Source organism: Etheostoma spectabile, chromosome 4 (genome assembly GCF_008692095.1).
Source record: "Etheostoma spectabile isolate EspeVRDwgs_2016 chromosome 4, UIUC_Espe_1.0, whole genome shotgun sequence".
NCBI classification, from domain to species: Eukaryota; Metazoa; Chordata; class Actinopteri; order Perciformes; family Percidae; genus Etheostoma; species Etheostoma spectabile.
The window spans coordinates 25572003-25587135 of NC_045736.1; the positions used below are offsets into that span (position 1 = coordinate 25572003).

The 15133-nt window shown below is 40.1% G+C and overlaps 1 protein-coding gene across 1 annotated transcript in view; it reads right to left on the reverse strand.

Annotated features, from left to right (window-relative positions):
• suclg2 (succinate-CoA ligase GDP-forming subunit beta) overlaps positions 1 to 15133 on the reverse strand; it is a 113054-nt gene that overhangs the window by 74317 nt on the left and 23604 nt on the right. The gene's annotated exons all lie outside the window — the stretch shown is intronic.

Below are 15133 nucleotides of genomic sequence, written 5' to 3' on the forward strand. Positions count from 1 at the left end.
GTTTGGGAAATGGAGCAGGAACGTCTTCCAGTAAATCGCCTGAAAGAGTTTGTGACATTTCATGCATTACTGGTACTTGGTATTCATCAAATAACCCCATATTTGAAAATCTTGTGCGTATATGGATTTGGAAAAGTTTGTCTTCTTTAGCAGATCCCCTTCTGCATTGCCTAAATATGTTATCGATAACGGTATAAAGCTTCAGTCAATGCAAGACTGAATCGCCTTTCCTTTTGTAGTGATGTGAGCACACTCATATATAAGGTTTATCACAAAGACCTGGTTGCTATCTAACAGTTTTGAAATATCACAGCAAGTCCAGTAATGAATACAGATTTCGTCTTTACTTCTAAGCACATATGCACGGCCTTGCACATGCACACAAATATACACATACCTGTGCCCTGCTACAGCCAAAGAGAATGTGATTATGCAGTCCACTTTGTGTGTCGCCACCCGCTTGACAGATGCATCTGTTGAGCAAATCTTGATGGATTTTCAGTCTGAATTTTAAATCAAAACCACATTTTCCCTCCTTTTCTTGCTGCAAGAGCCCTTCTTGTCTGTCATGCCTGCTGCCTCCCCAAGCAATCATTCATTGACAAAGCGGCGATGGAAGAAAACATTGCTGTGGATTCTTATCTTCACCGCATGTTGAGCCTGTGTGATGAATGGGAGCAACATACACTTGTGTATGTGTACACCTCATATCAGATGAGTTTGGAATATGTTGTGTTCTTTTACAGTTGTCCTCTCCCTGACTTTTCATTTGACAAATTGTGTTGCATTCACATTTTCTGTAACTTTTTTGGTCCTCTTCTCTCTGTCTTGGGTTCAGTTTTTAAAGTTACCTTAATTTCTCTTGCTCCTCGTTCACCTCAGTCTACCTCTGCTTGTATTCTTCACTTTGTTCTTAGCTCAGCCTCACTACCAGAATGAAGATTAACAGTGGTGGGAAGCATTTTAATTTATTTCACTCTGCTATGAATATTCAGTGTAAACAGAGCAGTTTTTATGCATGGCTGTCAAATCTCATGTGTGCTTATTAGAGGGATAGTTAGTTTAATATGTTGGCTTACTGAATAATAGCGAGCTACTTTGACATAAGCCAACTCATTGATGAAGCAGGTGGGTCTGTGTGAAAGATTTGGTTATGCTTGTGCTTTTTGTGATGGTGTATGAGTGAGAGGGAAAGAACAATATCTAAATGATCTACTAGACTGACAAGTGCATCACCATCAGTTTCTATATGTAGTGGGCTGAGGTAAAAATAATTTCCTGCATGGACCACATAAAAAAATTTGTTTGCCATGCTATACATGTATATTAGGGCTGTCAATCGATTGAAGTGTATAATCGCCATTAATTGCATGATTGTCCATAGTTAACATGCATTAATAGTAAATAAACATTTTTTATCGGCCTTAAATGTCATTTTAAAAAGGGACATTTCTAAAGTTTTTAATGTCTCTTCTTAACATCGGAGCAGGCAAATACGCATGCTTTATGCAAATGTTTATTATTGTTGCAACAATCCAAACCAATGACAAATATTGGCTACAATATTCTCCAAAATAACTTCAAAAGGTACTGGAAGCTAAAAAATGTGCCGAAAGCATACAATGGCAATCTCAAGCCCATCAAGCAACAACAGATGGGCATATTAACCTGAGTTTAACATTACTTGTAATACTAACACAATGTATAGTCACACTTTACACTTGCAAAGGTTAGTTCGTTTTTTTTAAGCAAAACAAAACACAAAACAATGGACTGCCTGCATTACAGCAACTTAAACATTGTACAAGCACATTGGTCAGCTAAATGTAACAACATAGTTGTGTTTAAACTTCAACCTTAGATGTGTGAAATATAGGCTCAATAAAACATGCCATTTTACGAAGTAGGATAAAAAATGGGTGATACAAAAAATTAATTAAAACAATAAAAGTGTGGAAAAACTGATGGCTCAGTGGAGGCAATGTGCAACGCAAGGCATATGCTCAAACGGGAGTTGCCTGGCTGCTGCAATTACGTTGCGTGCACTGTCAGTGTTCAGTGTACTGACTTTATTTTCAATGTCCCACTGTCTGGCTACTTGCAGAAAGTTCTTGGTGCGCACGTCAGCAAAATGCCTCTCCTTATAATAGTCAAAGCATGCGACCAAGTTGCACCGTGGGTCAACGTAATGTGCTGTGACCCGTGGTAAATGATTAGCCTCCGGTGAGTGCAGCATGCTTCATGATTTCCAAAACTACAGAGTGGGCGGAGGCCGAAATAACAGAACTGCATGCATTAATCGGGGCCCAATATATTAGTGCCGTTATTATCGTGTTCATTTTGACAGCCCTAATAAAAACACACACACCCACACACACACACACACACACACACACACCACACACACCACACACACACACACACCACACACACACACACCACACACCACACACACACACACAACACCACCACACACACACACACACCACACACACACACACACACACACACACACAAATTTGATACGTATTATGTAAACAGCATGGATTAGTCCCTTTAGATATTCCGAATTAGGCCTTATTCTTAATGGAGCTATTTCCGATTAAGATGTGGGATATGTCGATGTTATTCGGGTTGAACACGTATACAGCGCATTCAGAATGTGTGTTTAAATTGGAGGTTTTACCACAGTTTGCGACACACGTCCTGTAGCCTGTTTACGGTCAGCACTGTGAGTTTCACACAAACTAACTAGCCAACGGTTTGCAAGGATGGGGTAGAGATGCATGCCAAAAAGAAAAGCTTACACTTCTAGTCAAAAGGAAAAACATCTTCTTCTTTTTTTTTAACATTAGAAAAGACTTGAACAGTTTTGGGATTTGTGCAAACATCGCAATGAGGACGTTTCATGAATGCTGTTGAAGGAATGAAAGCGGGAGGTCGTGTTCGCATGGACAAACAAGTCTCCCAATGCCAGATCACTTGTAGGAAATAGGAATGTTGTCGTTTTTGGAATATTATTTGGGCAAAAACCGTAATACTTTGTGCATGTAAACATAGTCAGTGAGGCTTACGCTGTGCCTCAGATGATGTGTAAATAAAAGTAGCTCAAGGCCAAGAACACTGTTGGGTGCATCTTAAAGTGATTGTTTTTTAGACTGCTCATTTAGTTGTCTGGTCTCTGTGGCAGCTCGGACCTCCTCTTTGCCTCTGGCCTGTGAACTGCAAATTAAGACGGATCTCATTGTAAACCAGGAGCTAGCATCTTTCTACACAATCCTGGCTTAAAGTGTATTGTGCCATGTCTAATGTTTGTGTTAGTGCCAGTCTGCTCTAGGAGAGCTAAGCATTAAGTCGTTAGTTTCAAACAGTGCATGCATTTAATGGAGAGTAAATGCTCTGTATCTTGTATATGATGTTGGCCATGCAGCCAGCTACTCACACCAGTGTGTGGTGGCTATTGGTGTTGTTCAGTGTTGAATTCTGAGTCAAATACATGTATGATATCAGTTCACATTTTATTACAAAATGAATGGGGAATACAGCAAAGGGCCGCTGTGGCGAAAAATGAGCCTAAGTATAGGGCTGAACGATGTTTTAGCATCGACATCGCGATGTGCGCATGCGCAATAGTCACATCGTAGGACGTTGCAATCTTGAGGCTAATCCTTTTTTGCTGCTTGATAGAGAAGTAAACTCTTACCGTTCTCCTTTTACATGACTATTACCGTCCGACCTTTCCCCTTTAGTCCGACGGGGTTTATTGTTATGGGAAGTGAGGCTCTCAGTGTGTAGAAAAGTACCGTAGGCAGCAGCTGCCGCTGACACAGTCAAGCGCATAGTTTTGATGGGTAGTCAGTGAAGCTACAGTAGTCAGTGTTTTATGTTTGCTGCAAATACGAAGTAAATCACCTGATTAATGCAACATAATCACAGCGTCTCCCGGCCATTTCCCCCCGCAGAAAGCTGCAAGCAGCAAGTTCAAAGCTAATATGGTTAGCCTAAAGAAACAAGGGGTCTGTCCGTCCCAACTAACGTTACGGTACGGAGCCGCAACACTGGTAACGTAACACTAATCTACTACAGAAGTCTGTGTCTGATCTAACGTTATTTACACTAATTTAATTTGTTCAGAACATGCAGTCACTGTCATTCACGTTAGCCTGGACACGCTAGTGCGTGTGACATGCAGGTCTGATCGATTTATCAAACTAAAGAGCTGGCCCCTCTAGTCGACCACAACCTGAAATTTAGAGGAAGCAACATGCCGTCACTGACATTCACGTTAGCCTGGAGTGATAGGATTATATAAATACAATGGTGTCATGCTAGTCAACCAGTGTATTCCTACCTAATTTCCCTCTCCAAAACCACTTCAGAAGAGTAGCGTTAGTAACAGCGCTTACTTGCTTTGGTGTTTGTAAAGCATTAAAGTTCAACAAAGAATGGTTCACATTAGAAAAGATCCTTCTTCATTTTTTTCTTCTATGTAGATGCACTCCCCTACAAAATCACCACAGTAGTCGAGAATGATTTATTATTTCCCAATAGAGCTATTTATGTCATTTTTTTAAAATTACTTTTTCTTTTTTCATATCACAATATATACTGCAGGGGAATTAATTACATATTATGTATGTGACTAACTGATATATTATTCTTTGATTCACTATTTGATTTGGAGTTTGCTTGTATTTATCAAATTTTCAGTCATCTGGTGATGCATTTGAATGGGTTATTAGTAGAGCCTGACCTGATCTGTTTGATTTGTTCCATGTTTCTGATTTTTTTTCTTTTTTTAAATGTATATATTTTAAAAAAAACGGCCGATATATCAAATTTTTAAATAACCAAATATTTGTATTGTATCAGCCTTAAAAATGCCTTTATCGGTCTAATTAAAAGCTTGGGTTTGAGACTAGTGGCTATGGGTCATTGGTTTTAGACAGACAGCAAGAGTTAAGAGTGCCATTCTGTCAGTGTCCCGGTGGAGCACACATTATAAAAAGTTTGGACTTTCTGATACTTCCCTGCATTTCTCACCCTGTATGGGGTCCTTCTTTCCATGAGTCATTAGCTGGTTGTGAGTCCCCCATCTGCCACAATATAAATTCTCCCCTGAGTTGTCATTCAAGTTAAAGGGGATCAATGGTCCATGTCGGACAGTTTTTCCATGTTTTGATAAAGAAGGACAAAGATTTTAAGCTACTTATCCTCAGCGATAATAGAGCAAATCAATCTGTGTCCACTTTAGGAGAGTTGGACTACATTATACAAGAGGAGTGAGAAGAGGTTCTATATAGCATAGCTGCAATTGAACTGTCAACTTAACCACTTCATGGTTAAGTGAGTGTAGCAGAGGAGAATACTGGTTAGTGTGTATGTGTGAGTGTCTGTGTTTCATATGGGCAAGTTTACCCTACGCATTTCATTCATCCCTGTCTGTGTCTGTGCTTCCATGCTTGACTGGTTCATTCTATTGTGTATGAGAGAAACCAGGGGCTCACAGCAGGATATCAGCACCACACAGAAATCCATTTGAGTCGCTCCTGGTCAACTCAGATACCCCTACCGTCCATATCCCCTGTAAACAGCCATATTCTGTGTCCTCTACACTGGAAAGCCATGAAAAGGAGCTCCATCCAGGGCTGGTTTAATACCCAGCCTCCCCCTCACCTCCTAGTAGGCAGAGCATGACAGTCTCAGTTTGCCCAACAGATCTTAACTAAAGAGGCTACTGATCTCCACCTTTCTCTCATTCCCCATTACATTCATGTATGACCTAACATGGCCCAAGAGTGAGCCGTACACATTAATGTGAGAGCATGAAAAGACAGTGTGTATCTGAAGAAATGAACCGTCAGTAGATGCTCACTTGCATGTTTAATAGTGAGCCAGTAATAGTCACAGAATACACTAAGTGTGAGCAACACACACACACACACACACCACAACACACACACCACACACACACACACACACACACACACACACACACACACACACACACACACACACACACACACACCACACACACACACACACACACACACACACACACACACACACACACACACACACACACACACACACACACACGTACTAGGACAATGACAAAAGCTTAGTGCATAAACGGAGATGGGAAGATAAAGCAGCTCTGAAGTAAGCTTTGGGAATAAAAGGGGTTGATTTACTGAGCCAACTGCAATTCACTAACTTGACGTGCCAGATGGTTTGTACACAAAACTATCTGAGAAGCCATCATTGGAAACTGTTACGAAAAGGCACTTTCAAAAATACCTGGCAGGAAATTGGATGAAAAATCTATCTCTCATTTCCGCCACTGTTGTTTTGAACCAACAGTCATATGGCCGTCTCACATCTAAACCCCGCCCGTAGCTGCCAGTAGCCCCTCAACGGACCCTAATTGGTTTGGACCACTGCTCTTTGGACACAAATGCATTACTTGAAGTTGGAAGAGATGGATTTTCATGTGATGTCATCCTACAATTCTTGCGTGATCTCATGATATTGTGAAAATCCAGCTGCGATGCAAAGTAAGCAATTTACTGCCAGAGCTGCAAAAAATAGACATGCCGCATGTTTTCAATTTAGCTGGGAATTTACTAACACTCATGATGTAGGTGGTCACACAGCCACAGTCAAGTGTATTTGAATGCACTGCTGCTACTTAATAACTAATTATTTAATGTATGTCTTTTCAATTACTGGAAAGTACTAGAGAGCAAAAGAAAGTTCTCTTCTACTGATCTCTAAATATTATTTGCAAAACCAATAAAACATTTCTGAACTGCAGTCATGCAATTACAGTGTGCTAAAAGAATACACACATGCTAGTTGACTACAATTAGGAATAAAAAAATCATGTTCTGCGAATTTATTTTAACCTAAATTAAAAATGAGGTAAAATCAACTTTAAGACCCAATATGCATTGTGCATGATACGTTTTAAAAATAAATGTTCTTATTTAAAAACAGGGGTCATAAGTTGACATACGCCAGTTATTATCACCAAGAGGAGGCCATTTTCTATTATTAGGCCATTATTTCCTGTATCCAGATTATCTCCCATCCTGATAAAGTTCCCTTGGCCTTTAGAATTAAATAGCCCCATCATTCCATATCTTTCCCATGCTTAGAGATAGGCATGGAATACTCCCAGTCAGAGCCCATCAGCCCAATGCAAACACCGTATGTCTAACTGAACAAACCAAGCCAGCTCTAGATGGTGAGAGTATGTGAGATATGGCATTTAATTTAAAGTGCCAGGAATTTGCAGGTGCATATACGAATCCAGGAAATAAAGGGAATTTCCAAACATGTTTTTTTATTCTCTTTAGTCAACTTACGATGTTGGTAAAATTTGATTGCACCATGTCTCTCTAATAGTGGAACAAAAAAGATTTCTATGCTCTTTGAGAAAAATTCTTTCTTGCGAAATAAAGCTTTTGACAGTTAAATTGAAATGTTCTAAATAATTTTACAAAACCCAAACAAGTAGCAATTTTGCAAGTTTCACTTGACAGTGAAGGACATTAGTAAAATAACAAGGGCGTGATGCCAAGATTTAACCCTGTAGTTATCCCTATCAATAGGCTACTGATCTGAAGTTTTCTGCTCACCATTCTATTCCACAGGAAGTACGGGCCAATGTAGTTGTCTTCCTGATATTCAGCTTACTTTTGCGCTATGCAAAAACTCTGAAACCAAGAACCAGATAGAGCCAAGGAGTAGTCAGCGCACGCTCGTGTTATGTTAACTTCCAGTATCGCGGAGTATGTTGAAGACCGACCTGTTAGTTGGAGAGGACGCTGAATAAAATATAAAGTTGAAGGTGGAAATATACACTGTATATCTTGGGCAGTTTGGTGTGTGGGAAGAAAGTAGAACAGGGAAGGTAGAGCATGTGTGGGTGCATACAAATTAGGCCTGCACGATATTGGAAGAAATCTGACATTGCGATATTTTTTTCCCTGCGATATATATTGCGATATGAAAAAAGATTTTTTTTTTTTAAATGACATAAATAGCTCTATTTGGAAATATTAAATCATTCTTGACTACTGTGGTGATTTTGTATTTCTATGACTTTAATGCTTTACAAACACCAAAGCAAGTAAGCGCTGTGGCTGACGTTACTCTTCTGAAGTGGTTTTGGAGAGGGACATTAGGTAGAAATACACTGGTTGACTAGCATGACACCACTGTAGTCATATAATACTATCAATCAAGGCTAACGTGAATGTCATTGACTGCATGTTTCTTCCTCTAAATTTCAGGTTGTGGTCGACTAGCGGGGCCAGCTCGTTGGTTTGATAAATTGATCAGACCTGCATGTTACGCGCACTAGCAAAAAAACTCTGTGTATCCAAGAACAACTAAATCAGTGTAAATGACGTTAGATCAGACACAGACTTCTGTAGATTAGTGTTACGTTTCCAGTATCGCGACTGAGAACCGTAACGTTAGTTGGGACGGACGGACCCCTTTTTCTTTAGGCTAACTATATTAGCTTTAGCCTGGCTGGTAGCAGCTTTCTGCGGGGGAAATGGCCGGGAGACGTTGTGATTATGTTGCATTAACCAGGTGATTTAATTCGTATTTGCAGCGAACATAAAACACTGACTACTGTAGCTTCACTGACTACCCATCAAAACTATGCGCATCACTGTGTCAGCGGCAGCTGCTGCCTACGGTACTTTTCTACTTTTCTACACGCGGAGAGCCTCAATGCCCATAACAATAAACCCTGTCGGACTAAAGGGGAAGGGTTGGCAGGTAATAATCATGTAAAAGGAGAACGGTGAGAGTTTACTTTTCTTTCAAGCAGCAAAAAAGGATTAGCGTCAACATCGCAACGTCCTGCGATGTGACTATCGCGCGTGCACACACACATCGCGATGTTGATGCTAAAACACGTTCAGCCCTGAAACAAATGTGTGTTAAACTATCTTTGGTCATGTGAGAATAGAGTATTTGTGAAGATTTGTGCTACAAGAATAAAATTAGAGTTCCAGCCACTTCCTTGGATGGCTTTGTGGTTGTGTGGGGAAAATAATCCAAATTGTAACCACCAATTAAAAATACACTGAAACAAAAAAAAAGGAAAAACAAAGGAACATGCAAAATGTGAGAAACTGAACACGAGAGCTTGTGAAACAAATTAGAGCAGATGAGTGTGTGATGAAAACTGAGCAGGCACAGCCACTAAGCTTAAAAAACACAGGCTTCTGCACATGAGCAAACAGCATAAAGACAAGATTAAACTTGATAAAACTTCAACCCTGATTAAACACAGCTATTTGCACGTCCTGTAACAGGTCTGCAGAGCCATGCAACACAAATAGGGCTGTTAAGGTTTTACATTGTGTTATAGTACAATTACACAGTAATGACAACAGCTTACGAAGACCTAAAACTTAGCAAACATGACATTTCTAAATAGTGGGAAATTAAAGTCATGCTACTGGGCCCAAAACAGAAGAAAAACTAACACACAGACATTTCAGTTAATTAGCACATACACGGGTTCTTGCAGGTTTTAGTAAGTCAAATTTAAGACATTTTCAAACCATAAAGATTGAAAGATCTACACGACGCATTACCAAAAAAATGGGTACCGCTACCGGAAATTGCGTGATCTAGCCATGTCTACAGTACACTTTCCCATTTTCACACGTAGGCCTAGCCAAACTTTAAAAAAACACTGAGGAGACACGACGTATATTGCAGTCAGGTATTGCATTTATCACAGGATTTGTAGTTTTATCCCCCGTACATACAAACACCAACATCCCAGAAAGAACTACAACCAGGACTAACATTCTGAAGGCGGCGTTCTGCTGGTTTTTGTTACAGAGCAAAGCCTCTAGATGTTAGTGAGGGCTAGGACGGGACTGTATTTAAATTTCAGTGTAGCTGATTTGCCCAGTTGTGTCTAGAACATGGAAAAAAACAACTTCTCTCTTTTGATGCTTATGAAGATCAAGCAACAAACAAACATGGGCGCGGGGATCTTTGTGTGAGTGTTTCTGCAAAGAAATAAATAACATTGTAAAGGATACCATTCACAATGCATAGAAATTATAAATAGCAAATAATACTCAATGAGCAGTGTACTCCTTCAGCATGTAAATAATGCAACTAAAACACAAACGTGAGCAAGGGCGTTCATTAATCGCCATTATGTCAAATCAACAGCCACATACTTTTCTTTCTGCGGCTATCGTTTCTGGAAAAGAACAAAGGTAAAACCTTTTTTAGACCTGACTAAATGAAATTTAACACCTCGGATGAAAATCTGGCCTTTTTTAAGAGTTTTAAAGCTGCAGTAGGGAGTTCTGAGAAAACGTGGACTTAGCCAAAAAATTTGAACAAGCACACCTTACAGGTCCTCCCCCTTGCTCTCGCTGCGCTACAGCCCCCCTCACAGCTCCTCCCTCACAGCGGGGCCTGCCGTGAACGCGCAGGCTAGTAAGCAGGGCCACCGATGCTTTCCACATCCTCATGGACAATACAGGAATTTAAATTTTTTACAATAAACCCCAAAACAGCAATTTTGCAAGTTTTCATTGACAAAAAAAAATTAAAACAGCCCCATAACACAGGGCGGGTTTGGGCCCAAAGTTTTTATTAACCCCGTTTTTCCCTTTTACTCCTTCGATCGATTTTCCCCTCCCCCATTTCCCCCCTCCCAAAGCACAAAGGTACGGTCTTAAATATATTCCTTCCTGCTATTCATTTTTTTTGTCGTATCGAACCGGGGCCCCTGAAAAGCACCCCCCCGGGCGGAGCCCCAAAGGCGCGAGAGCGGCACCTCGCGGGCTGAAACCCAAACCAGGGATGCTCAAAGAGCCAGGCTGTATTTGGGAGCGCTAATAAAAAAAAAAAGTTAAAGGGGGGAAATCACGTAATCTTGGGCATTTTGGGTGTGGGAAGAAATAGAACAGGGAAGGTAAGCATTGTGGCTGAAAACAATTGGGCCTACGAAAAATTAAAAGAAATCTGACATTGCAAATTTTTTTTTTTCCCTCATTATATTGCGATTGAAAAAAGTTTTTTTTTTTTTTTTTAAATAATAAGAGCTTTTTTGGAAATTTAAAAATCATTCTTGACCCCTGTGTGATTTGTATTTCTAGTTAAATTTTAAATGCTTTACAAACCCAAAAAAGTAAGCGTGGGGGCCGTTTACTCTTCGAAGTGGTTTTGGAGAGGGAAATTAGAAAAAGAAATACACGGGTTACTACTGAACCACTGTATTTAAAATCTTCAAAAAGGCTAAGGGAATGCATTGACGCAGTTTTTCCTCTAAATTTCAGGTTGGGGGCACTAGCGGGCCCAGCTCTTTGGTTTGATAAATTGATAAACCCGATGACGCGCACTAGCAAAAAACTTGTGTACCAAAACAACAAATCATTAAATGACGTTAGACAACCCCCGACTTCTGTAGATTAGTGTTCGTTTCCAGTATCGCACTGGAACCGTAACGTTGTTGGGACGGCGGGGCCCCTTTTCTTTTGGGAAATAATTCTTTGCCTGGTGGACCTTTTTTTTTGGGGAAATGGCCGGGAATTGTGTTTGTTGCATTAACCAGGTGATTTAAAATTTTTTGCGCGAACATAAAAACTGAACGTACTCATGACTCCCACAAAACTATGCGATCCTGTGTCGCGGCAGCTTCTGCCACGGTACTTTTTTCTTTTCTACACCGGAGAGCCCCAATGCCCAAAAAAAACCCTTCGGACTAAAGGGGGGGGTTGGGAGGGAAAATTTAAAAGGGGCGGTGAAGGGTTACTTTTTTTTAGCAGCAAAAAAGGGTACGTCAAAACGCAACGCCTGCGTGTTTACATCGGCGTGCACACACACTCGCGGTTGGGCCAAAAAAGTTCACCCGAAAAAAGTGTTTAAATTCTTTGGTCTGTAAATAGGTATTTTTAAGATTTGGTACAAGATAAAATAATTTTCCCCCATTCCCTTTGGTGGCTTTGTGGGTTTTGTGGGGGAAAAAAACCAAAATTGTAACCACCAATTAAAAATACACTGAAACAAAAAAAAAGGAAAAACAAAGGAACATGCAAAATGTGAGAAACTGAACACGAGAGCTTGTGAAACAAATTAGAGCAGATGAGTGTGTGATGAAAACTGAGCAGGCACAGCCACTAAGCTTAAAAAACACAGGCTTCTGCACATGAGCAAACAGCATAAAGACAAGATTAAACTTGATAAAACTTCAACCCTGATTAAACACAGCTATTTGCACGTCCTGTAACAGGTCTGCAGAGCCATGCAACACAATAGGGCTTTAAGGTTTTACATTGTGTTATAGTACAATTACACAGTAATGACAACAGCTTACGAAGACCTAAACTTAGCAAACATGACATTTCTAAATAGTGGGAAATTAAAGTCATGCTACTGGGCCCAAAACAGAAAAAAACTAACACACAGACATTTCAGTTTAATTAGCACATACACGGGTTCTTGCAGGTTTTAGTAAGTCAAATTTAAGACATTTTCAAACCATAAAGATTGAAAGATCTACACGACGCATTACCAAAAAAATGGGTACCGCTACCGGAAATTGCTGTGATCTAGCCATGTCTACAGTACACTTTCCCATTTTCCACACGTAGGCCTAGCCAAACTTTAACAAACACTGAGGAGACACAGACGTATATTGCAGTCAGGTATTGCATTTATCACAGGATTTGTAGTTTTATCCCCCCGTACATACAAACACCAACATCCCAGAAAGAACTACAACACAGGACTAACATTCTGAAGGCGGCGTTCTGCTGGTTCTGTTACAGAGCAAAGCCTCTAGATGTTAGTGAGGGCTAGGACGGGACTGTATTTAAATTTCAGTGTAGCTGATTTGCCCAGTTGTGTCTAGAACATGGAAAAAAACAACTTCTCTCTTTTGATGCTTTATGAAGATCAAGCAACAAAACAAACATGGGCGCGGGGATCTTTGTGTGAGTGTTTCTGCAAAGAAATAAATAACATTGTAAAGGATACCATTCACAATGCATAGAAATTATAAATAGCAAATAATACTCAATGAGCAGTGTAACTCCTTCAGCATGTAAATAATGCAACTAAAACACAAACGTGAGCAAGGGCGTTCATTAATCGCCATTATGTCAAATCAACAGCCACATACTTTTTCTTTCTGCGGCTATCGTTTCTGGAAAAGAACAAAGGTAAACCTTTTTTAGACCTGACTAAATGAAATTTAAGACCTCGGATGAAAATCTGGCCTTTTTTTTAAGAGTTTTAAGGCCATTAGATTTAAAGAAATGGACTTTAGCCTTTTAAAGATTTGGGAACCACAACTTACTCCATCAACCCTGCTGATACAGCTGCGCTACACCCCCCTCAATACTCCACCCAATGAAGCGGGGCCTGCCGGACGCGCAGGTGTAACCCAGATGTTTCATACCCCCTTCAGGGGTTTACTGAATATATATGAAAGATATTTGCTTATTTAAAATTTCATTAAAAGGGTGTGCCAATTTTTTGGCAATTATTTGTTTATGGTAATCGCTCATTGGGCTAGCTGCAAATACAAAATCACAATGTTTGGCTTTAACTGTGTTAAATAATCAGTGAACAAGAATCACCAAAAACCTCTTAGAAATATGTCAAGGTATTTATTTTAATGGTAAATTAACTCACTTGTTATGCGTATTGACACAGTACGAAATTTTGAACAAAGACGATCCCTTCAGTGCTCTGTGCTGTGTCCTTGACCTGTTGAAGGAGCATAAAGAATGTGTGTCAGACATTTGATTTACAAATTACATCATGTGGGGGAAGGAAATGTGTATGTTTAAAAATAATCAAAAGTAGAACTCTGCCTTGCCAAACGTCGACAGGGACAGCGCACAATAAAAGTAGTTTAACCATAGCTACATTTATTGTGATCGACAAAAACACCTTTTGGCTTACTAAATGTAGGCATCGAAACAATATTACTTATACTGAGGGTGAAGGAGTTAGCAGGTAAAGTTAATCTTCACCTGCTACAACAGTCCTGCCATGCTACAAGCTAACTGTAAGATTTAGCAACAAGCTACAGAGTTAAATGAGATTTGCGCTATCACCAGTGATACTGTAACCATCGATATCTTAGTTGTGTACGCTTGTTCTTTAAAAATTAAACAAATCCAGCAGGGATACTTACATGTCAAGCAGAAATGTGGCTAACGCTAGCTCAGAATCCGTGTTGAATCCTTCCAAGAGGCGTAGCTCCCTCCACCTCTAAAAAGTCGCTTCGATGTTGACCCTTGTTTTATTTTAGGCTCGGTTTAATTCTTTCTTTTTAGCTCGCTTTTCATCCTCGGTCTTCTTCTGTTTGCCCGCTCTTTGTTTTCTGAGCAGGTGTCACTCGAGAAACTGGCAGTTTTCCTGAAAAGTTGTTTCTCCGCGATTAGCACAGCTGCAGTGCACTAGCATCTTGAGCTGTTACGCGCTGTGCGGGGGAGGGGTATGAGCAGCGCGTACACGAGAGTGATTGACACTGCTAAGACAGTCCTCCTGGCTCTGATTGGCTGTTTCTGACCGGGAGCGGGTTTTTTCTGCAAGTGGCAGTAGAGCACAGGGAGGAGACACAGGAGCGTGATTTTTTTCACAGATTATCTGTCTCTTATTCTACTGTCAGGACATAGTGACAGTTTTAACAAATATGTAAAAGATACATTTTTACAAAAGTTACCTACTGAAGCTTTAAGGCCTTACATTTAAAGTTTAGAATTTTAGACTTTATAAGACTTTTTAAGACTTTGCGGGAACCCTGCAGATAGCTTATCTCAAATCAACCCTGCTGAAATACAGCTGAGAATCGAACCTCAATACTGACCAACCCAAATGAATTGACAGTGCATCGGCCGTCAGGTGTGAACCCAAAGTTAGCATTAACTGCCTTTCAGGGCTGCGTTTACTTAATTATATGATCAGATATTTCCTGATTTAAGTCATAGGTTTGCCAATTTTGCAATATTTTGTTTTGTGTAGGGCATGGCTGCTGCAATACTAAAAGCACAAGTTTGGCTTGCTGTGTTAAATAATCAGGAAACAAGAATTTCCCCAAAATATCCCTTCGAGTATCGAG